Genomic DNA, 26111 nt, shown 5'->3' with positions numbered 1-26111 from the left:
AGGAGGTAGAGCCTTTGGGAAGTTACTTGGTCATGTGACTTGGATTAGTCCCCCTATAAAAGGAGACCTGGAGAGCTGCTTTTCCCTTTTTACTATAGGAAGACAAAGTGAGAAAGTGTCTTCTCTGTGCCAGAAAGTGGGCCAGACATTGCCTCTGCCAGCAGGTTGATCTTGGACTTCTCAGCCTCCAGAGTTGTAAGAAATAAGTTTTTATTGCTTATAAGCCGCCCAGACTTTGCTATTTGGTGACAGTAGCTCAAATGGACTCAGACAATATCAGATACAGAATTTCCTGTGAAGATGGAAATTGCCTGTCCAGGGAGACTGCATGTGACTCTTTGGGGACTTGAAATGGGACTGGCAGAGGGACTGAGGGACTGAACTTTAAGTAGTTTAAATAGTCATATGTAATAATGGCTATTGTATTGGAAGACTAGCCTTATGGCTTTGAAAGAACACATCTGCAGAATACTCAGGTGATCCACATGCTCAGTGAATTCTAAAAGTACAGTACTGATGATGGGGGTTTGTCAATACATTTTGAGATATGTGGTGCAATCCATGCCCTTTCAAAACCCACTCTCTAAAACAGGCAAAGGTGGTTTTAGCAATCCCATTGAGCAGTCACTGCTGAAGGTAAAATAATTTGTCAGTGGTAAAACTGAGATTGGGATCCAAGGCTGTCTGGTTGAAAAGTTGAGATATCAAATCCCTATAGGAGCTAGCTGCTCTAGAAGATGGGTCAAGTTGTTTTGCTTATCAACAAGCTGAAAGTGGCTAGTTTAGATGCGGTCAATTATAGCCCAGCATTGCCAGGTGGTCTAATTTCTCCAAGAAAATCTACCAACCTGAATTTTTATATAGGATAGTCTTGATTTTCAAATCCTGTGTCGACCAAAACAAAAGGAGTTCACAGTTCTTATGATCCACAGACCACCAATTTTCAACCCTGGCTAGCTCAGTAGTGTATAAGCTTTCCTCTTTGCCTTGCTGCCTCTACAAGGAACTGAGGTCAGGGGTGTGACTTTTCCAGACAGAGTCAAGGGTTTCTCACAGCAATTGTCAATATGGCCCTATGCTTGTAACATATGTCTAAATGGTTGCTTAGAAGTTTTTCTTCTCAACTAGTTTGCAAATACCTTGAGGAGAGGAACATCTACTCAGCCATCTATGGTCATCAAAACACCTAGCAAATAGAAAGACTTTAATACATCTTAGTTGAATTCATGTTCATAAAAATCAAAAGCTTAAACAGAATCACTATGGGCCATTTCTTCGTTTTTACTTTAAATTTATGTGAACCAAACTGATTGACTTCCTTGCTGTTTTATTGTTGTTTTTAAACCTACGCTCAGACTTGCACTCAGGTGTGAAGAAACACTACACACAACAATTCAGAAATATTCTCAAAATAAAAATAGCTACAATTTTTAAAACAAACTCTTCTAGGAGTCCGTATAGGGTCTTATTTAACCCCTCCATTTCCCAGTGAAATGAACACTATCATCCCTATTTTACTGAGGAGCAAAGAAATTTCCAATTGTTAGTTGTTTGCCCAAGGATCCACAGCTCTCAACACTCCCTCCTCCCAGGATTAATGTTCTGTGAACTCTGATGAGTAGCTCCACCTCTACTTTTGAAGTCTAATCCTTTCCTTTACTGAGAAGGCTGAAAAAGGAGGGGGAAAGTGAGCCAGGGTGGGATCCTGAGGCTGACACTAGTGGTGAGGAGCTCTTTGAGTGGGAGCCGAGTCGCCCGGATTCCAGCAAAGGAGGGGTGAGTGAGATGGACTATGGAAGTACAGAGTTGGTGAGGCCAGATAGGAGGTCTGCACAATAAGGATAACCAGAAAAAAGAGCATAGAGCCCAAGTATCTGAGAGGGATGGGAGCTTAGCGGGGTGTGTGTGGGGGGGGGAGGGGATGGTGCCTGCATCAGAAGGTCACACTGGTTTTTCACATGGTCTCTGAAATTGATACTTGAGACAATCACAGGATAGAACAAATCCTCAGGGCACTGCCAGGTATCAAGCAAGGTCTCAAGTCAGACTTGCTGATTTGTTGTCTTAAGTTTCCCATAAGGATTTGTCAATAGATATCTCTTGCCCTCAAAATTCAAGCAAAAGAGAATTTCAGAAAAATTCAGAAAAATCAACAACAACCAAAAAAACCCCACCTAACCCATGGGTATTTCAAATGGCAGTTTTCTCCTACCCTGTCCATTTCCATTTGGGAACTTCTACACCAGCAATTTCTATATCCCATGAAAATTTTATCTTTTGATATATATTAATCCATTTTGATCTTAAGGATCAAATTAAAACATATTCAAATACAAAGCTGATTACTCTCAAAGAAGACATAACCCAAATGGAGAAGTTCTAAAGCAAAAATTCCAAAGTAATTAAAAGAAAGAGAATGGCCTCCTGTGGTTTGGATTCTGAACAGTGAGCCCCTGTTGGAAATCCAGGAGAGAGAGGAGATGATCCAATCCTGCTAGGTCAGGGAAGGAGTGGACCCGTTGAGTGAACACAGAATTTCCCAACAAACTCTACATCAAAAGATTGGAACATGACATTACCCATGAATTTGACAGTTTTAAGGTGCATGAAAACAAGGTATGCTATCATCTTACACATTTGGCAATGACTTTATGGAATATTTTGCCAAAGAAATGGTTCAGAATGAAAATAGAATTGCTATAAAAAATATTTGGATATATCTGATCATCAAATTTACAATGTATTATTAAAAGAAACTAAGGCTATTTCAGGGCAGATATGTTGTTGAGTCTTTATAGTTGGCATCCTAGAAGGCAAACATCCCTAACAACAAAATGTCCCTGCATATCATGTAAAATATTTTTAGGTGTTTGTTTAAACATAAAAAAGATTTCTCCATTGTACAAAGAATTTCCATAGAAAACAACTTTGTTTAATGTTTTGGGTTTCATTTTAAAAGTAAATAAATGAATTTTGGTAATGCCAAAAACATTTTTATTACTTAAGAGTATACAATAGCAAGAATTTATTTTGAAATTAAAAAGCTGGCAACAAACCCAAAATATCTAGGGCTGAAAGTATAGCTCAGTGGTAGTGAGCCTAGCATGCATGAGGGTTCCATCCCCAGCACCATTAAAAAAAAAAAAAAAAAAAAAAAAGCCAGCAGGGGCTGTGGCACCCACCTGTAATCCCAGTGACTTGGGAGGTTAAGGAAGGAGCATTGTAAGCTTAAAGCCAACCTCAGCAATTTATCAAGGCCCTCAGCAACTTAGCAAGACCCCGTATCAAAATTAAAAAAATAAAAAGGGCTAAGGATGTGGCTCACTGGTTAGGCACACCTGGGTTCAATTACCAATTCAAAAAAATAAAAAGAAAGAAAACAAAATTTTTTAAAAAGTGAACGCAAGAACTTAATTTTCTAACACTAGGTTGAATTCATTAAAATATGATGAAATTCAAATGAACTGTGATGGGATTCCTCCACAACCCATCATTTTATTGATGGGTTTTTTATTTGTGATCCCACAAATAGAAACGTATTTGTTAAATGCATTAAGTTATATAAATGATTTATTGATATAAAACTTAGAACTGGTCAGGCACATTGGCAAACAATTGTAATCCCAGTTACTCCGGAGGCTGAGGCAGGAGGATCAAAAATTCAAGACCAGTCTCAGCAATTTAGGAGGACTCTGTCTCAAAATAAAAAATAAAAGGACTGGGAATGTAGCTCCGTGATAGAGCACGCTGGGTTTCATCCCCAGTACTATAAAAACAACAGCAAAACTTAGAACCGATGTGACATCATAGGTCTTTCTAGTTAGAATGGTTAATATCAATTAATCATACAAATTGACAACCCCAACTATTATTTCTTAATGTATTTTTTAAAAATCACATACTTTCCAAGAACCATGAAATACAGTCATCCCTTCACATCTGTGTGTTCCATACCCATGAATTCAGTCAACCATGGATTAGAATGATTTTTTAAAAAAATTGCTCCTGTACTAAACATGTATAGACTTTTTTCTTGTCACTACACCCTAAATAACACAGTAAAACAACTACTCATACAATGTTTCACTGTATTAAGTATTTTAAGTAATACAGGGATGATTTAGAGAGTACATGAGGATGTACATAGGTTATATGCAAATGGTATGCTATTTTACTTAAGAGGCTTGAGCTTCCTGGAATTTTGGTAAGCTCATTGAATCCTGGAACCAATTGCCCTTGGATACCAAGGGACAACGTATTCCTTTTTTGAACAGGCCCATCTTTTTTTTTTTTTTTTTCCATGCCTGACTTTAAGGTAAACTAGGTCTTCCTAATGACTTTACCAAAATTATGTTGTGAACTACACCTGTATACCTCCTCATAATTTTTTCTTGAGAAAAAAATGTAATTTGTGGTATATAGAAGAGTCTACCTAGTGTTCTTGAACAAATGCAGTCATTAAAAGCAGAGCTGCAAAGACAAAGGTGGGGGGTTCTTTTTTGTACTGTGAAATTTGTTTCTCTGTAAAGTAGAATTTCATCAAACTGAATGTGTCATGAATTTTAAATACTGTATATTTGATGCTAAAAGAGAAAAAATAAGTATGTTGTCCTTTCTTGTAGGCTTGTCTTTAGATGTGTCTGGTCATTACCTTGGCAACCCTTACAAATGGCAACTGACGTCAAGAAAAGAGGAAAAACACTGCTGAGAGCACACACTCCATGCATTATAGATAATTCTGAGGATTTCGGCTCATACTGGTACTAAATGGCTTTAAGATGAGCACAAGCAAGCTTCCATTTTATGAACATTCTTCACAAACTTTTTGAGGATTTGGAGATCTGAAAAAGAGAATCTTCCAGCAAAATGACAATTCAGCTGTTAGCTTAGGTGCCACGGGTATTAAAATACTCGGCACTGGTAAATCTCAAAAACAAGTCAAAGCTGCCTTTCCTTTCTTTTTTTCTTGCTTCCTTTCTTTCTTATTTTTTGATTTTTTTATTGATACACTGTAATTATCCATAATAGTGGAATTCCTTATATACTTTTCTTTTGAAAGTAGTTTCCTCAAACATTTTGTTATGAAAAAACTTAAACATACAGCATGTTGAAAGAATGTTACAGTGCACCCATATCCCTCATCACCCAGATTCCAAAGGTACTCTACTGGACTTATCACATATCTGTCCATCCAGACATCCACCCATCCCTTTATCCACACCTTAATCTATCTAATTTTGGTGTATTTCAAAGTATATTGCAGACAAAAGTGTACTCCCTTAATATTTTAGCATGCATATTGTTAAATAGAATTCAATATTTGTTTGAGGGTTTTCTTTTGATACACATCATGTATACAGAACCAAATGAAATGCACAAATACTAAATGTCCATTTGCGAGTTTTGACAAATGCCTATATCTGCCTAACCTAACTCTCTCTCAAGACACAGGACTTTACCCTCACCCCACACAGTTCCCTTCTGCTTCTTCCCCGTTAATCTCCACTTTACCAATCTGTTGATTTCTGGAAATACATTTAAGAGCCTGGTATTAGCACTTATTACTTCTAAGAGCCTCCTCCCTTGAGCTGTCCTGGGGTCTTCATTTATGCTTCCAATTAAAAAGTACAACCTCACATATTCCTTCAGTGTAGTAGTGACACACAGCATCACTGTGTCCAGCATTTACTTTCCCTCCTCTTTAGCCACGTAACCACAATACCCCACTTCCACAGATGACACGCGTAATAAGGACAGGCTGCACAATTTGTGAGACCCAGTACAGAATGGAAATGCAAGGACTTTTTCAAAATTTATTAATGAATTTTAAAACAGTGACAGCCAAGAAATAAACTGTGTGAAACCTGTGTGACTGAACAGTTTGCACGCGCATAAAACTGACCTTGATCAAAATATTTAGTAAAGATTATGGTGTGACTCAGATGATTAAATTACATATCAGCCATGGAAGCAAAGCAGGGCTGCAGCGCCAGGTCCTACCTCTTTAGCAGCTGGAGGAGAGGGGAACTCTAGGGTACTTGGTGACCCGCCAAGGTAACTGGGCAGCAGGGAAGTACCTGGGGGATTCTAGTAGTGACTATAATAATATATAGTGATGTGTCAGAATCTCAGTCTTGGATGTGGCCCTTCTAGTGTCCACTGGCTGAAGATGAGTCCAGTTCCTGATGGGTGAATCAGGTGCCTCCTATGTTGCAGCCCATTCTCTTGAGTATGTGAGGAAGTAAGTTTTAACCCAAGAGAGGCTAATTGGAGACCTTCCCTGTGATGTTTGTAGAAGCTGAACTTTCCCACCCCACCCCCAATTGCTGTCTTAGAAGAGGAACAGATCAGGACTTTTCAGGACCTGATGTGTTTCAGAGTTTAGTGGATCAGTTTTTCTAATTTTTTTTCCTCTAGGGTCTCCATACATACTGTTTTTTTATAGTAGACTTTATGTTTTAAAGCAATTTTAGTTTCACAATAAAATTGGGTGGAGAGTACCAAAAGTTCCCATATGTCCCTTAACCTTATGTGTGTACAGCCTCCCCAGCTACAAAAGTCCTGTTCCAGAGTAGTGTATTTGCTACAGTCAATGAACCTAAGTCAAAGCTAAAGTCTATAGATTACATGGGGGTTGGCTCTTAGTGTTGTTCCTGCTATGGGTTTGGATAAATGTATGACCATATGTATCCACTTTTGCAGGGTCACATAGAGCAGTTTTGCTGCCCTGTTCATCTCTCCTTCCTTACAATCCCCTGGCAACTATTGACTTTTTATTGTCCCCATAGCTTTCCCTTTCCCATAAAGTTACATAGTTGGAATTGTGCAGTGTGTAGATTTTTCAGATTGACTCTTTTCATTTAACAATTTGCATTCAAAGTTCCTTCGTGATTTTCATGATTTGGTAGCTCTATTTTTTTTTTTTTTTTTTTAGCACTGAACAATATTTCATTATCTGAATGTATCTCAGCCTATTTGTTCGTTCACCTACTGAAGGACATCTTAATTGCTTCCAAGTTTTGGCAATTATGAGTAAAGCCGCTATAAACATCCATGTGCACATTTTTGGACATAAGGTTTCAACTCATTTGGGTAAACACCAAGGAGTACAACTGCTGGATCAGATGGTAAAAGTATGTTTAGTTTTGTAAGAAACTGCCAAACTGCTTTCCAAAGTGACTGTACCATTTTGCATTCCCACCAGAATAAATGAGAGTTCCCATGGTTCCACATCCTTGTCTGCAGTGGCTGTTGTCAATGTTTTAGATTTTGGCCATTCTACTAGGTGAATGCTGGTATCTTATTTTAATTTGCATTTCCCCAATGATATATGATGCTGAGTATCTTTTTATATGTTTATTTGCCATCTGTGGGTCTTCTTTGTTGAGGTGTATGTTCAGATCTTTTGCCATTTTAAAGATTGTGGGGTTTATTTTTTTTATTTTTTATTTATTTTTTTAGAATTTTTTATTTTATTTTTTTATCTATTTATTTTTTAAAAAATTTTTATAGTTCTTGACATATCATATTTCACATTTTGATTCAAGTGGGTTATGAACTCCCATTTTTACCCCGTATATAGATTGCAGCATCACATCGGTTACACATCCACTGTTTTACATATTGCCATCTAGTGTCTATTGTATTCTGCTGCCTTTCCTATCTTCTATTATCCCCCCTCCCCTCCTCTCCCCTCCCCTCCCATCTTCTCTCTCTACCCCATCTACTGTAATTCATTTTTCAGATTGTGGGGTTTAGAGCTGGGATTTTTGTTCAGTGGTAGAGTGGTTGTCCAGCATGTGTGAGGCACTGGGTTCGAGTCTCAGCACCACATAAAAATAAATAAATAAAAAATAAAGGTTCATCAACAACTAAAAAAAATATTTAAAAAAAGATTGTGGGTGTTGGCGAGGATGTGGGGAAAAGGGTACACTTGTACACTGCTGGTGGGACTGCAAATTGGTGAGGCCAATTTGGAAAGCAGTATGGAGATTCCTGGGAAAGCTGGGAATGGATCCACCATTTGACCCAGCTATAGCCCTTCTCGGACTATTCCCTGAGGATCTTAAAAGAGCGTACTATAGGGATACTGCCACATCAATGATCATAGCGGCACAGTTCACAATAGCTAGACTGTGGAACCAACCTAGATGCCCTTCAATAGATGAATGGATAAAAAAAATGTGGCATCTATACACAATGGAGTATTATGCAGCACTAAAAAATGACAAAATCATAGAATTTGCAGGGAAATGGATGGCATTAGAGCAGATTATGCTAAGCGAAGCTAGCCAATCCTTAAAAAACAAATGCCAAATGTCTTCTTTGATATAAAGAGAGCAACTAAGAACAGAACAGGAAGAAAGAGCATGAGGAAAAGACTAACATTAAACAGAGACGAGTGGGGGGAGAGAAAGGGAGAGAGAAGGGAAAGCATATGGAAATGGTAGGAGACCTTCAATGTTACTCAAAATTACATATAAGAGGTTGTGAGGGGAAAGGGGGAGGGAAACAAGGGAGAGAATTGAACAACAGCAGAGGAGGTAGAGAGGGAAGATGGGAGGGGAGGGGAGGGGGGATAGTAGGGGATAGGAAAGGTAGCAGAATACAACAGTCACTAATACGCCATTATGTAAAAATGTGAGTGTGTAACCGATGTGATTCTGCAATTTGTATTTGGGGTAAAAATGGGAGTTCATAACCCAATTGAGTCAAATGTATGAAAGATGATATGTCATGAGCTTTGTAATGTTTTGAACAACCAATAAAAAAAAAGATTGTGGGTTTTTTTCTTATTATTGAATTTTAAGAGTTCTTTGTAGATTTTGAATAACCATCCTTTCTCAAATATGTATTTGGTAAATATTTTTTCCCAGTATGTACCTTGTCTTCTTATCTTCGGGACAGTGCTTCTTGAAGAGCTATTATTCATTGTTTTCCTTCAACACGTAGTCTATTTAGCTGAGGGGACAACTCAGTAGACAAGAAGATCCCTGCCCTCACTGAACCTACATTTTAATGAACAAAATAATGATAAATAAATGAATAAACATATAATAGGCATTAAACAGAGTAATTGCTGAGATCAAAATTATAACAGAGTAAAGAACAGAGAATGACTGAAGAAGGGTCATTCTGGAGGCTGTGAAGACCTAATGGGGCCAGGAGTAGGCCTGGGAGACCTGCTAGGGGGCTGTTGCAGTCATATAAGCAAAACATGAAATGGCACAGACGAGGTGGGAGCAATGGAGGTTGTGGGAAGAATCTGGATTCTGGACATCTTTTAAAAGTTGAACAGAGATAACATGGTCACGGGTTGATGTAACAGAGAGAAAGGATTCAGGGATACAACTAGGTTTGGGCCTGTGTCACTGAGTGAATGGTCGTGAAACTAGGAGGGGAGTTAAGAGATGTTGAGAGCCACAGCCGAAGGGGCCCCAGCAAACTTCCAGCTGCCAGCAAACTTCCAGACTGCCGGCTGATGATTGGCTCACAGCGGCCCCAGCAACATCTAGCTGATTGGCTCCTCTGCGGTGATGCTCATTGGACTGTTTCCCTGCCCTTTCGGGCCACGGAGCTGCTCATTGGGGGACTTTTTTGGCTCTGCCCATGAGACCCAGCCAATCGGCCTCAAGAACAGGAGGATTGTGGGAGGTGGAGAGGCTGGTGGTTGAGGGAGAGTGGCTTGTGGGAAGCCGGTGGTGGCAGTTGGGCTCTGAGGGTTTTTTCCTGAGGAGCTGTTTTGTTTATTGTGTGTGGTTCTAAAAATAAAGTTAGTTTCTTTTGACAAGTGGCTCCTGAATTGTGCCCAGCCAGACTGCGGCAAAGAGAGGAAGGGAATAGGGGACCAGGCTGGGACAGTCAATTGAAAATTCAGGTGGAGATGTGCAACTAGGCCATTTTGACTCAGCTTGGAAGTTAGGGTGAAAAAAGTACAAATTCAGGCATCTCTAGATGTAGCACACAGCATATTTTTGTAGGCTGCAGGGTCTCTCTTCACACCTCACTGTCCAGCTCTCTGCCTCCAACCAGCCTGACCTGTATGGATTAAATCAGTAGACCCCAGTGGTCTGGTTTCTAGGTGGATTTGGCCAGCTTAGTAGCAGGTCAAAAAAAGAGAGGAGAGCAAGGGGAATCTTATTCCCCTGATTGCTCCTTCCCTGCAGTTTCCCCTCAGTTGCCTTTGATCAAATGCCACAGGTTCTTTCAGATGGATGTCTCAATCCCCATGCTGTTCCTATAGCAGAACTCCTGAGACTGGGTAGTGTATAAAGAAAGGAGATTTATTCCATTCATGATTCTGGAAGCTGGGAAATCCAAGACTGGAAGGCCATGTCTGGTCAGCTTCTGGTGGGGGTCTATGCTGCTTCAACTCATGGTAGAAATTGGGAAGGCAAGTGGGCATGTGAAAAAGAGGCAGCAGAGGAGGGGCTGCCTCCCTTTGAAGCAACCTGCTGTCTTGGTAAACTTCCGTAGTTGCAGAAGAGTGAGGACTCACTTGGTAAGAAAGGCATTAATTTCTTCCAATGACCTAATCACCTCTTCAAGGTTCCCCCTCCCAACATTACCAAAATGGCAACCGAATGTCAGCTTGAGTTTTGGAAGGGACAAACATATTCACATCATAGCGGCAGGTCTCCTCCACACAGCTGTCCCTTTCCAGGTACAGTGACTGCTTCTGATTGGATGCAATCACTTAGGGAGTCATCCCCACCTATGTAGAAGAAAAGAATTTGAGGAGGGAGGGTCTACCATGGGGGAGTCAGTAAGGCAGAAGAAAATAAGGAATATATGGAGCCTGGTGTTTGGGTGGTGGCTCAGTCAAAGTGTGTTTGAGAAACAGATCTCCTAAAGCGCCCCAAGCTACCCTTGTTCCTGGAACTCCCAGGACCTTTTATTGCCCTGGCTCATTGACCTTTTTTTCTCTCTGGGTCTTAAAATCGCTTTGCAATTTCACTTCGGACATGCCCAGCCCTGCTGATGTGCTGTCTGGGTCAGAAACCTAAGGGAGAGAACGGTTTGAGCTCTCCTTGGAGGCTCTCGGCAGCTGTGCATGGCTATGGAGGCCTCCATATGGGAAGGAGAGGGGGAAAAAGAAGCCCTGACAGGGAACATGTACACTGTCATATTTTCCATACACAATTATATTTTAAAACTGCCTCAGGGACAACACTGAGAATATAACCAAGGCAGGAATTATTTCACACTCACCATTGGTGTTCAGTACCTAACATGACACTGAGTACACAGAGGGAGTTCAATAAGTGTTTTAAAAAATGAATAAATGCTTTTTAAAAATATGGCTTAGCATATTATAGTTCTACTATGCTTTTTGTGCATGAAATCCTCTTTATCTCTTTATAAACTTAACAATTAATTCCTTGAATTGCCCTATTATTATATATGCCCAGTTACATTTTTTAATATTGTAGGATGCCTGGGTGAATGTCCTTTTTTTTTTTTTTTTTCTTTAAACAGAATTGCTTTGAGAGGATGACAGCATAACACTGCAGAAACAAAGGCTGTGGATTTAGGTCACTTGGGCTCTGGAGCCATTGGGTAAATATATTAGTACTGTATTTCTAACAACAATTCTCTTTGTTTTAAAATGTGAACTGCTATTCACTATATCTTGGTGCCATTCCCAGAAAGTATGCTTCGTGTAATTGGCACGTTTTCACGAAGGCTGTTCTTTATTCATATTAGTGTGCTTGACTGATTTCCTCAACTTTGTATTGTATCTTAACACAGCTTCAGTTAAAAAAACCTCCTTATTCAACAAAGTTTTTAGACCTAATATATATTATGTATGTATGCGTGTCTATATAGATTCATTTTAATATTTATCTTTGAATTTCATCCAGAACATTTTTATGTCTAACTTTTATAGAAGGTAGGGTGAGATAGCATTATTCCATTCAAATAAGCTTTGATGTTCTGTGTTTGACAACGTGACCAAAGATAAGTTCATGTTTCAGAGGCTCAGCCCCAAATATAGAGGAGCAGGTGTAAGGAGAAAGGCAACAGCTTAATAACTAGCTGGAGGTACTAGGGGCCTTTGTAGTCTTATTAGACTCTGGGTGAGGGGACAAAGTGATTCTTGAATGCTCCACGTTGATTAGAGGTGTTGTGTTAATCAGGACTCTTTTGCAGGTGACAGAAATCTAATCCAAAGCAAAATAAACAAAAAGGAGAATTGGGGGCTATCATAAACTGAGGAAGGGCAGGGCAAAGAGGGGCCTCAGGGATGTCTTGGAAGAAGGAAGTCAAGTGTCATTAGGATTCCTTATCCTTGTCTCTTTCTTGGGGTTCCATGGTGGTTGAGAGTCCTAAATTTCCCTCCAGACTCACCACTCCTGCTAGCCCCTTCTCTCACAGAGGAGATAGTCCATAATATTTTTGTGCCAGTTTGGAAAATCCTGAAGGACGATGATGGGCCTTTCATGGGTTACTCTCCCAGGGCTGAGATCAATATTTGTCAGGCCCCACTAGGACCAAGCGGTTGGAGGGAGGACAAGAGTCCTTCTTCAAGAGAAGAGGAGGGGAAGTTCTGGGCAGATAGGACACTGAACAGACTCTGAACTGAGTTGAAATCTAATGGAATGGGTTGCAACTCCAATTGCCCTGAATTATAAATGACCTTGGACCAAGATTGACCTCAATTTTGAATCCCTCAAAAATGTTTTCCCTACCCACAGTCCTCCCAACTCCATTGGTATATGCCTTTCGGGGAGTTTTGAGGGACTGAAAAAGATGGTAAGAGAAAATTTTTCAAGGCATTTGCTTTTTTTGTGCTTGAGTTGTTAAATTTTGTTTTTCCAAAATGCCATGTACATTTTCAATGCCTTTCATCAAAACAGAGGATGTGGACACAGAAAGAAGTCTGTAAGAAAATTATCTACCCTGTGATTAAAATGCTGCCACACTATAGAGATTCTGACTTAAGCATCAAGGCAGAGGTAGGGGATGGGAGTGCTGGGAGGGATGCTGGTATCTAAGTACCTCCTAAATCAAGATCCTAAAGAAATATGCTTTTGATCAAGATAAACAGATCTGTCCCTTTCTGTCCCCTGCTTGCCTGTTGTTCTTAGAGCACTGAACAAATATAGAACCCATACCAAACTTACTCATAGGAAAAGTTTTAAAAGAGTTTTCCAGCCCCTCGGGTTCTGGTGCTATGATTCCTGCTCTTGCCTGCCCTTGTAACGCTGCAGTCAAGGCCAAATCTAATTTGCATGTGAGATTTTAGGCTGCTGACCCAGTTAATTTTCATGTGGGAGAGATGGATAAAAGGGGTGGGAAAATGGAAAGGCTCCTCCAGGCAGGGTAAGACAAGAGAGCACGTGAGAAAGTACTGAAGGATACAAAGCAGAAGGGGTAACATGAGTTTGAGTTGAACTGTGTTCAATTGCTCCCCCATAAAAAGATATTTTGAAGTCCGAAACTATTTACTAATGTGACTTTATGGGAGGAATAGGATCTTTGCAGATAAAATCAAGTTAAGATGAGGCTATTAGAGTGGGCCCGAGACTAATATGACTAGTATGTTTATTTATTGACTGTTATTAAACTGAGGATTCTATAAAAGTATATAAAATGCTCTAAGAGCAACTTTTGTTCATGGTCCTTTCCATTCTTATAATGGGCTGTTAATGGTTCCCTTTAACACGGTCTTTTGAATGTCCTGAGGAGTATTAAGTAAGGCATCATATACAGCATTCACAAATTTAGCATTAATCCCAGAGTCTTCAAGGGTATTATTCCTCAGATACGTCAGCAGTGCATCATAGTTGTGCGTAATAATGGGATTTGTGTTATATTTTCATGCATGTGTTATAGTTAAAGCTTTGTCCCAGGGTTTCATAAACTGACTTCCAGACCACTCACGTATAATCGAATCAAGCCTTTATTGAAGCACACCAGTGGCGGCTGACCAGAACATAAAGCTGTTCCCCTGATCAGCCCCGAACAATTGCAAGGGCACTCCTTATAAGCCTGAAAACCGCAAAAGGGATGTTCAGGGGATCTAGCCAACGCAAGCAAGCCAGGTTACAGAAGCGGGACAGTGCAGTCAAGCGGAGGGAAGCCTAACCAATCACAGTTAGCCCAGTCACCCCAGTTTCAGAAACAGAGCCCCATTACCCTAGTTACAGAAACAATACCCCATTAGGTAGTTCTGTGTTCTTAAAGGTTTCTATAGCAAAAGGAAAAGAACATCTTGCTCCAGTCATGACTCTTCTACTTGGCATGGTTGTTTTGCAGGATGAAGTCATAAAACAAAATGGAGTCACATTTGCTCCTACTATCACACATGCACATGATATAACAATATAATTTGGCCAATATCACTCCCCAGGACTTCCCCCTTCCCTCCCTACCTCTCATCCCTTAAACCCTTTCTCTACCGATCTCCCTTCGATTTTCTTAAGATCCACCCCCATCTTTTTTCTCCTTTTTCTTCTCTAGCTTCAGCATAAGAGAGAAAACATGCATCCCTTGACCTTCTGAGTTTGACTTATTTTGCTTAACACGATGGTGGCAGCAGCATCTTTCTGAACCGCAGCATTTAATTCTGGGAAAGCATCAAATGCTGCTCTATCAAAATTGTGTACTGTTTTCCAGTCTCCTGAGGACTTAACTTTCTCTACATCTTCCGGAAAATTTTTCACAGTTTTGAGCTGGCGACTTGTGTCTTAATAAGAGGAAATTTGGACCCAGAAACAGATTTTCACAAGGCAAATACAATGCAGAGATGCAAAGGGAAAAAACAGCCATGAGATGACTGCAAGGGGGCAGGAAGGTTGGAGTCACATTGTCACATACCAAGGAATAACCTGGTGCTATCAAAAGCTGGAGGAGATAGGAAAGATCCTCCCCTGGTGGCTTCCAGGGGGAATGTTCTGGACTTCTAGACTCCAGAAATGTGAAACAATCCTTTATTATGGTAGCCTTAGAAAACTGTTACTGATAGTAAAGTGAGCATTAGGGAGCCATGACTAAATAAATTAATAACAGATCTCCACTGGGAAATCCCAGTATGTGTGATGTGATGGCATTTATTCATCTATGTAACATTACAGTGTTTGCATACAGAAATTCAAATTTATAAAACAGAAAACAAAGAAGAGCAATATTGCCCCCACATGTTTAGCCAAGCAAAGATTCATCCAGCTGGATGCACAGCCATCTATTTTAAAATGTAATCATCTCTTCAGAAAGTTAATTAGAAGAGTTCCTACATTTAATGTGAAGTTCTGCAATAAGCTAATCAAAGAACTCCCCCTCCCCCATCTCTTTGGTGGTACTAGAAACTGAACACAGGTCCTCATGCATGCTGCTAGGCAAGTGCTCTACCACTGAGCTACATCCCCAGCCCTCTTAAATTTTATTTTGAGACAGGGTCTTACTAAGTTGCCTAACTGGCCTCAAAGTTCTGATTCCCCTGCCTCAGATTCCTGTATTTACCGGGGCATTTCTTAGTACTCAGCGGATGTCAATATAGAGAGTCTCCAAATTTTTGCTTAGGAAAACTGGAAGGCCAAATTGAGAAGCCCAGTCTGGTTAACATGACCATGATTCTGATATTTTCTAGTACTATTCCTCCTTAAACGTTTTTACTATTTGGCTTGTTCAACCATGTGACCCAAACCCTAGTTTGATGAATATAAAGTTTGGAGAATTCTGAATAAACTAAAAACCTAGAGTTCTGCATAAGGGTGCTATAAATAAAAATGGGCAGGGTTGGGTGCAGTGTCTTCTATGGAAGGTGGTGGGTTGCAGCTGAAGTTGGCTGAAAAAACAAGGGGAGAGGACTATTTTACTGAGTTCCATCATTATGAAGATTGCTTACTGGCACCACTTAATGTCATTGAGCTATTACCTTTTCCCCTTGCCTGCCAGGTGGTTGCTGGTATCTGTATTGCTAGTTTAAAACACTGTTACCAAAGTTCAACTACAAATAAACATGCAACAACTGATGAACCGGATTCTAAATCCGAACTCTGACTCAGGAGTAAGAATTTAGTTTGGTCCCATGCTTGGGTATGTTATGCTCGCTCTTCCTTCTTTCTTCTCCTCCTCCTCCTCCTCCTCCTCCTCCTCCTCCTCCTCCTCCTCCTCCTCCTCCTCCTTCTAACATTTCTCAGATCTTTCCACCAAAACACATTCCATTCCCTTCTCCTCAAACCAGAGGCATGAGTGGATGTGTATCTAGCCCTGGAGTGAAGAATCTGAAGACAGATCTGAAACAGCCTTCGGCAAACAAAGAGTTTGGATTTATTTTCCAAAAATCCATTTGAATATTGCATTCTATTCAGTGCCATGTCAGTGTTTGTTTCAACATTGAATAATGTTTCCACTTACCTACTGGTTAGGTAACTTAATTCCCTTATCTTATGTCCTTCTCTTCTGATCTTGAGGGGAAAAAAAAAAAAAAAAACAATCTCCAAGAAGATATGCCATGTTTATGCTCTAGCTTAGAGCACCTCCCCTCCTCGTTTACCTGCTTTGGTGAATCCCAGGGGAACATATACTGCAGTTTGAGAGGCATGGAGCTGGGACCAGTAGGAGCTCAAACCCCAGGAACAGCTTAAGGAGCATAGGAAATGGGAGTGAGTTAGTCAGTGCAAAGCTGCTAATGCTTCGTGCCCTTAAGAGTCTCCTAAGGAATCTCAGAAGTGGTATGGCCTATAAGGCAGGAGCTTGCAGTGGAGTTCATCTCAGCTTCCGGCCTAATCAAGATGTAAGCCTGGTCTTTGGAAGAACTGTGAAGGGGGCAAAGTTTAGCCTGGATTATCTTCTTCTCTCTAGATGACCCCAAGTTACCAATGACCAGAATTGCCTTTGGTTGCTGACCCTGTTTTCCTGACTGTTGCACAAGATAACTTTTCCCCAAAGGGCTCATTCTTTAGATATTTCTTCTTGACCCAGTTCCTACTACCACCCAACTCCTACTGGAAAAAATTGACTTTCCTAATTACCACTTCCAGGTAATGCCTGCAAATGAATCTATAATCATGTTAAGTTTGCTAGGGTCTGTGGAGATACATCTCCCCAATGTTAGGCTATGTATGTACGTATGTATGTATGTACATATGTGTTGGGGATTGAACCTGGGGGCTTATGCATGCTCCTACTTAGATACACCCTAGCCAAGCATTATGATTCTAGAAGAGGCTTTACTTTGAGCATTGTGAAGATGGACGGAGATACATTTAGAAAAAGGATCCTTTAAATTGTAGTGGGAAAGAAGCAGCTATTCCACTCCCATAGGACTCTCCCTCCCAGGAGGACAGTGCATCATAGTTGTGAACAATCTTAATTGTTTTGAGTCTTAGTTTCCTCAACTATAAAATGGAATTAGTACAGTGTATCCTTGTGATGCGCAGATCACATATTTTTCAAATTCAGATGGACTTATTTTTTTTAATTTAAAGGAATTTAAACTGTATTTGCAAACCCACAATCAGTGCTCATAGTGCTTTTGCTGTCATTCATGAACATGTGCAGAGCAATGAACAGTGTGAGGCGCCTGGCACACACACATTCCAGACACACACATTCAGAGGAGGGCATACTTTGCCATCTGCTTTTGGCTCACACAGTAAACAAGGGTCTTTTTAGTGCCATTGTTTTACAATTTTATGATATTTTTTTGAGACATTGATGTTTATAGTGGCCCCTGATGAAATGCCGAAGCTCTATCCAGTGTTCCTAGACAAGAAAGCTTGATGTGCCTTACAGAGAGAATCCACCTCTTAGATGAGCTGTGTTCAGACAGGAGCTATAGTGCTGATAGCTGTGAGTTCAATGTTAGTGGATCAACAATACCTATTAAATAAGATGTTGAGCCGAGACAAACATAAAGCAAGACTATGAACTAATTGGTTGGTGAACATGTTGTGATTAGAGGCTTATAGGAACCTCACTCTATTTCCTCAAGGAACAGTATTTCAATATTCACTAATTCTGTGTTCAGAGGGACCTTACAAAAGATGGTTGATATGAGTGATGAGAATCAACTGTGCCTGTCTTTCATGGACTGTGGAAAGATTTGATTGTGTGGCAGGGCAGGTTTCCTTTTTCTCCCTCACCCTGTCCTGAGTCTGACCCATCTAAAGAAGAAAGCATTTTGTAAGATGACTTTAATTTAAGTTTAATTTAAGTTGGAGGAATACAGACAGTCCCTTTTAGTATAAGAAAAGGAATATCAACAACCATTACAACATAAAAAAGTCTGATTGCCTTTCAAATGAGCCAACCCGAGGCCAGAACACCATGAGGACTTACTGACATTTGTCTCCAGCCTCATGAACAAAACTAGAGAGAGCTTGAGAGGACTAGAGAAACTATCTCCAAATTTCTGATGCCTATGGACTGATTTTTGATATCATCGATTCGGCCAGAGTTGGAATATAACATTTGACACTTACATTAGTCCTTTATTGCCACTGTGACAAAAATAACCTGACAAGAACAATTAGAGTAGGGAACGTTTGACTCATGGTTTCAGAGGTCTCAGTCCATAGGCAGCCTGTTCTTGATGGCTCCAAGGCAAGGCAAAACCTTATGTGGAAGGGTGTGATAGAGGAAAGCAGCCCAGGGCATGGCAATTAGGAAGCAGAGAGAGATCTACTCACCAGGGACAAATTATGTATCCCTAAGCCATGCCCCCAGTGACCCACCTCCTCCAGCCCCACCCTACCTGCCTATAGTTAACCACTCATTTAATCATGTCAGTGAATTAAGGTACTGATAAGGCTCTCATAAGTTCTCCTAATGAACTTTCTTGCATTATCTCACACATGAGCTTTTGGGGGATATCTCATATCTAACCCATAACAATGAGTATGCTTTATAGGCTAGGAGTCAAAACATTTGAAATGGACTCACTCCTTCACTTCTACAATAAGGACATGTAGGTGTTATAGGTAGAATAAAGAATATCTTCCCTGGTATATAATATGTATTCGGACATGAAACATATTGATATTATTATTTCAAGGCCCTCTGAGAATGTTTTTGTTTTTAGGTTGAAAATAGAAATTTTGAAATATATATTAGTGCCTTTTTAGACAAGGCATTTTGCAAAGTCCCAGGCGTGTGTGTGTGTGTGTGTGTGTGTGTGTTTGTAGGAAGTTGTGTTGGTCTTCAAATAGATGCCTGATATGCCCCTGATAGAACTTAAATTCTAATAAAAGAAATAAGATATGTACAGAAATAACCATGCATTCGGTGAAATAATAGGGAATATTTGGAGTGCTTTTTGAGTTCTGAAGAGGGATCCATTATGTCCATTTGGGAGGTCGGAGGTGGAGGTGGTACTTGAGCTGGTTTTGCAGGTAGATTTGACTTAGGTGTGCAGGTTGCTGAAAGAATGAAAGGTAAGTAAAACTGAGGGGCAGGGAAATCTCAGAGGATAATCAGTAGCCAGTTTGAGTGTGTAGGGAATCAGGTGTGGGAAACAAGGACTGGTGGTTGATGATAGAGATTGAACTGGGTCTCCTCTAAGTCACATGTTCAAGTCCTAATCCCTGTACTTTAGAATGAGATTGTATTTGGACATGAGGTCTTTTTGAAAAATTGTTATCTATTCCTTTTAGTTATACATGACAGTAGAGCCTATTTTTTCATATTTATTCAAACATGGAGTACATCTTATTCTAATTAGGATACCAGTCTTGTGAATGTACACAATGTTGAGATTCACTGTGGTGTATTCATATATGTACACAGGAAAGTTATATCAGATTCACTCCACTGTCTTTCCTATTTCTATCCCCCATCCCTTCCCTTTATTCCCCTTTGTCTAATCCTCTCAACTTCTATTCTCCTCCTCCCTCCACCTTGTTGTGTGTTAGCACCAATTACAGAACACTGGACCTTTGGCTTTTTAGGATTGGCTTATATCACTTAGCATGATAGTCTCCAGATTCATTAAATTATCGGTAAATATCATAAAGTTATTCTTCTTTGTGGCTGAGCAATATTCCATTGTGTATATATACCATCATTTTATTTATCCATTCATCTGTTGATGGGCACTGTTTGACAGGCACCTATGTTGGTTCCATAGCTTAGCAATGAGATCTTTAGAGTGGGTTCTAATCCAGTATGACCTATAAACCATGGCAGGTAGCAACATAAAAATTGCTTCAATTTGTACAAAATTTTCACTTTATTTTTTTTCCTTATGAAGTCTGATCATCCATGGGAGACTGAGTCAATGACTGTATGAATCAAAGCAGATAATAAAAGCCATAATTAGTAGTTGTGCATCAGGAGGGTACAGGTTGGAGAGGCATGGCAGCATGATATTGATAGTGTTATTTGCAGAGGAGGCTGGACGAATGTTAGCTGCAGGGTAGTCTGGACACTCAACCCTCACCCAGCTGGTTCCTTATCACTTGTTTGCCTCAAGGATGAACACTCAATCCCACTCAAGGATGAACACTCGACCCCCACCTGTCTGGTGCAATGGAAACTCACATCTGACCCCTGCCCTGTCTGCCTGAAAGCAGAAGATGACATCCTTAGCAACTACTGTATGATCCAATCACTGTATGCCAACAAGGCAGCTTGCAGACCCAGTGACCCCATTAGATTTTGGCTATAAAAACCTTCTCCTGCCAGGCTCTCTCTCTTTTTTCTCCTCTTTCTCACTGCTGCAATAAAGATCTCTTGGTTGCTCTGAGTGTTGTGGTCACTTTCCTTTCAGATAGGACATAGTAAATTATTAGATCTGAGGGTACAGGAGAAAGTAACTGAGATTGCCCAGGTCCAGAAATTAATCAATGCAGAGTTTATATTTTTAGAAGAGAAAAATGACTTTACTTTTGGACATGTTGAGAATGAGTCACATCACCAATTGAGACATGCAAATACAAGTCTACCAGGTCAAGACTGGAATATATCCATATGAGAATTATTACTTAGGGTTGATAGACATAGCCAAAGGAGTAGATAAAATATTCATGGATGAGCACTGGAAGGATAAGAGGGAGAGAGGTTATGAATAGTTGTTCCCTAGCTATGGTAGGAGGAAGGAGAGACAGAGGAGAAGTCAGCAATATAAAAGCAAAACCAAAAGCCACTAGTGGGGATCCAGCCAAAAAACAAATGATGGAGTTAACTTTGGAAAGAAAATGGAGAGCTAAAAATATGCAAGAATGGGGTTAATGCTGTGGAAGCTCAAAATAGATGAATGTGATATTAGAGACTTTAAAGACCAGCTCATCTTAAAGAGCTTGAAAGGAATTAGGGGAGGAGAAATCCTTTGCTATGAATACCATAAAGAATATGATAGGAAATAAGAAAGCTGAATAAAAGGACTGCTAGCCTAGTGAGAATTCACTTTATATTGTATAGTTAAAACATATATGGGAAATTTCCATGTTCCCATTAATGCTTGGCAGCAGTTTTGGTCAAAAGGATATAATGAATTAGGGCATGGCTAAATCCAGGGCCTCAAACAATGTCTTCAAAAATATGTTTCTTTTCAATATTGTGCTCCATTTGTGTAAAATGAATCAAAGAGCATTCTGATGTCATGTATAACTGATTAGAACAAATAAGTAAATTAAAAAATTTAAAAATATGTTTCTTTTCACTGTTTGCTCAGATTTCCTAGTCAATCACCAAAAGAGCATATCCTTCCATACAGTCTACTGCTTCAGCAAACTCATGCAAAAAAAGATGAACTTTTCCTTATTTTTTCCAACCAAAACCCTGACCCCCTTATAGATCACAATTGGCCCAGCTTGGAAAATGTGTCCACTGTTGGACTAATCACTGAGGCCAAGGGAATGTGATAGTTTGCTTGGCTGGATCTGGGTCCTCCACACACCCTGAATCCATGAATCACATGGATTCAAAATGGAGAAGGGGTAGTTTTTCAAAGGAATGACAGTCATGTAAAATAACCAGGCCCACTATAACCTGAGAACAAAAATGGAGAAAAACTATAGAAAGGCAAGTATTATGATGAAAGGCCATGTTATGCCCAAATAACAATCTTCTAGTATCAAAGGCTTAATACATTTATTGCTTCTTTTGCTGCATGTTCAAGTTTGTTTGGGATCACTATCTCACTCAGAGAGCATTGCTGGTCATGGAATAAAGGGAGAGAGAATATGACAGAGGCACCTTCTCTCTTAAAGTTTCCACCTGGAAGTAGGTCCTTCATGGTTACTCACCTATTGTTGACCAAAGTAAAATGGGTGGGAAAGTAAGACTCTATTGTGTACTTGGAGGAAAAGAATTGGAAAAATTTTAACTGGGCCACAATGATGATCTGAGGGACTAAGTTTGAAGGTTAGCAGAGAAATGAAGACAGGAGAGACTCTAAAATGTTTGGAATATCCTGGAGCAGAAAAAGAAGCAAGTGATTCAAGAAATAAGTGGAGAGCATGTGGGGCCATGGAGAAATTAAGGGACTTGAGATGGGGAAAGAAAATCTAGTGTGATAAGAAGCATGTGGCAGAAAGTTAAGGAGCTATTTACCCTATCTCTTTTCTTAACTGGACACAGAACAATTCACAGCAAGTTGGTGGAGTAGATTGAAGTTAGACCTGTCTACTTAGGCAAATAAGTGCCCAGGGATATGGTTCCAGCTGATGGTACTTGAAGAATGTCCTATCAAGCAGGAAGCACATAGTGATTAGGAAATATGTGAACCTATAAAAATTAGGGCCCAGGTGAATATATTAACAGGGTGAACACAGCTGCTGGTTCTTAGACGCAGGTAACATTTAGAGAGCTGAAATGATGCAAGAGTACAGGTCTTGGGTATAAATACCAGGAAAGTTCACCACAGAGAAGCTCCAGCTTTGGACTAAAGTTCCAAAGGAGAAAGATCAGGACCCATGGAGACTTACACGATGGAGCAAGATGAAAACTGCTTTTATTCCTTGGTCAGTTCTTGAAATCAAGTCAAAGCCATTTCCAAAACTGAAAAACAAGGCAAAAGTTCAACTTAAGGGGGTCTATTGCATTTTGAGCTCTCTGAGGGGTAAAGGAAAGCTTCTTGAGGTCTTTGACCAGGTTGAGATTGAATTAATGAAATGTCAAGTGAAAGTGGGAAATTATGCTGGCTCTATAAGAATTTTGAGGTCAGTCTGTTGGAAAGTTCCTATGTGTGTTGAGGTTTATGGCAGAGGATGGAATAGAAAGAAGGATGAGATGCTGAAATGATTGAGGAAAGTGTAGAGGGTCCTGGATCTCCACAGATGTTAATAGGGAAGATAAGGCTGGAGACAAGATACATACATGAATGGTATAAACTTCCTTCCAAAAAAAAGAGGGTATTGGCGATGAGAAAGCAGAGAAGCACAAGGAAATAACATACACCAATGTCTAATTACCCTGTGAGAGATGGAGAAATTTTATGGGAATTGGCTTCCATTTAAGGTGACAATGGAATTGGTAGAATGCAACCTTTTAATCATAAGATCTTTTAATCATTTAGGATGAATAGTGTGTTCAAGGTATAGGGAAGCTTTGACCCTAGAATAGGGAGTTCTTAAACATAAAAGGAGATACTAAGCCAGTCTCGATTGTACATACCTGTAATCCCAATAACTGAAGAGACTGAGGCAGAAGGATCACAAGTTCAAGGCCAGTCTCAGCAACTTAGTGAGACCCTGCCTCAAAATTAAAAATAAAAAAAGGGCTGGGTTTGTGGCTCAGTAGTTAAGAGCCCCTGGATTCAATGTTTGGTACAAGGTGGGGAAAACAAGACAGAGGATGTATCTAATGGTTCAGTGCCCCAGGTATAAAAAGAGAAAACTAGCTGGCTGGACTTGTGGTTATACAATCAAAGAAATATAGTCACAGAAAAATATTTGCCCCAATGCCTTCTTTGTCTCTTTTCATGGCATAGCTATTGCCTTATACTTTAGTTTTAAAGACAGAAAATATTAATAGTGTTTTCTGGCTAGTATACTAGCTAAACAAAACTTATAAAATGGGGAAAGTATCTAAGTTAAGACTCCATCTACCAACAGATGATAGCCTCTCTACAAAGGTGCCTACTGTCTAATCCTTGGAAACTGTGAATATATTGCTTTCCATGGAAAAGGGGAGTTCACAAATGTGATTAACAGCAAGGATCTTGAGATGAGGAGATTATACTGGATTGTCTGGGTGAGCTCCATGTAATCACAAGGGTCCTTATAAGAAGGAGGTAGGAGGTTGAGAATCAGAGAAGTGATGACAGAAGCAGATGTCAGAATGATATGAGCCCAAAGCCATGAAATGTGGGCAGCCCCAGGAAGCTGGAAAGGGCAAGGAATGAATTTTCCCTTTGAGTTTCAGCCTTTCCAAGAAAAGTAGTCCTGTAGACATCTTGATCTCATTTTTGACTTCTGACCATCAGAAGTATAAAAAAATAAATTTGTATTATTATAAACTATTAGGTTTATAATAATACAATTGGATGAAAGCTTGAAAGGCTTGAAACTCAGTTAGAGAAACAATAGAAAATTAATATATCATCTGAAAAAAGATGATTAAGGGTTACGCAAGTTCTCACTTCCCCAGCTCAGGGCAAGTCAGGAAAGCAAGAACTAGAGTTGGGTGACAAAATAAGGAGTTGTCATTTAACATTCATCTTAAAACTTAACAGAAGTAATAGCTGAATCCTCTCTTAGAACAAATGAAATGGTCCTATGCTTCTGATTTCTAAGGTGTTTTGAAGTTATGTTTATTAGTCTATGTATAGTTTTGGAAAATCTTTCTGGAAAGAGCCAAACAAAGAGAGTTACAAATGACAAGAGAGGAGGGGTAAATCCTCTGTATTTTGAATACATGTGTATTAGAAAGAAATATTGCACTTTCTGCATTACTGTTTGCAGTTTATTCTGCATAGTTTATGGACAAATGACTTCCTAAGAGACAAGAAAACAACTATGACAATACTTCTCATAAACTTCAAGACAAAGTATTTTTAAAAAGTTTATTGAAAATTCCCCATTATCCCATAAATTTTTAGGCTGCAGTACCATCCTTTGTGTCTTCAGAATCTCTTTATTTTTACTAAAAATAGCTAATTATCAGAGTTAACATTGCATATGTGTTTTCCCTCCTCACTCTTCTTCTCAGTCCTCCCAATCTCTTCTTGGATGGTGTTTGAAGTATGCTGTGATTTAATTTAAGCATTTGGACATATGTGTGAGGCATTGTCTACAAAGAGATAATTGGATTTTTCTTTTTCAACATCTTTTTTTTTCTTTTGGTAATAAATACACGTTTACAAACATCATTCACAGGGAACTATTTGGAGATGAATTTGTCAATGATTCTTAGCCTTTCAAACCTTTCACCCAATAAAGAGGTAAGCCAGAAGAAGCCATAAGGTAAATAGTTGTAAGCCGCACAGGAGAGATCAGTTTGGAGGACGTTAGCAAGCCTGGAGTCCAGGAAGCCTGCATGAGGTTGGCACTTGAGTTCAGGAGAGGCAGGAACACAGGAGAGATCAGGCAGGTTGTTTGGGAAGAGGTGATTCAGACATGACCCCAGACAGTCTTTTTCACTCACCAGTCAGAATTTGAGTAAACAAGGAGATAAAGGAGTTCAATCCAGAGCTTGGCAAGATTAGTTCTGTCACAGGCAGCTGGAGCACAAGTAAGATAGAGTGATTGAGTCCCAGGCAGCAGCTATTCCTATTCTGGTTTGGTTATGAGCGGTTTTCTTGACCTAGATGGAAAATAGATGAGCAGACCCATTCAGTACTGAAGAACTCAGCAAAAGGCTAGGTTTTTGGAAAAAAACAAACAAAAAAAGACAGCTCCTGGTGGCTCTGAGTTAGATATTTACCAAAAGTAAGGCATCACCCTTTCTATGTGTGAATCTAAATGCAAAAATTATAAAGAAAAAGATCAGTACATTAAATATAAAAAAAAAATCTAAAAATTTAAAACTTCCATAGGTCAACAATACTGAAAAATATGTAGAAATACCTAAGACATTTATGATACAAGATAAGACTATAGAACCTTTTATAGTAGAAAATTAGATATAATTAAAATGTCAATCAATTAGAGATTTCTTAAATAAATTAGTAAATATGACTACAGTGAAATTCAGACTCTTTTCTCATAAAATGCCAGATAGTA

This window comes from Callospermophilus lateralis, chromosome 10, assembly GCF_048772815.1.
Source record: "Callospermophilus lateralis isolate mCalLat2 chromosome 10, mCalLat2.hap1, whole genome shotgun sequence".
In the NCBI taxonomy this organism is placed as follows: domain Eukaryota; kingdom Metazoa; phylum Chordata; class Mammalia; order Rodentia; family Sciuridae; genus Callospermophilus; species Callospermophilus lateralis.
This window is presented reverse-complemented; position numbering follows the sequence as displayed.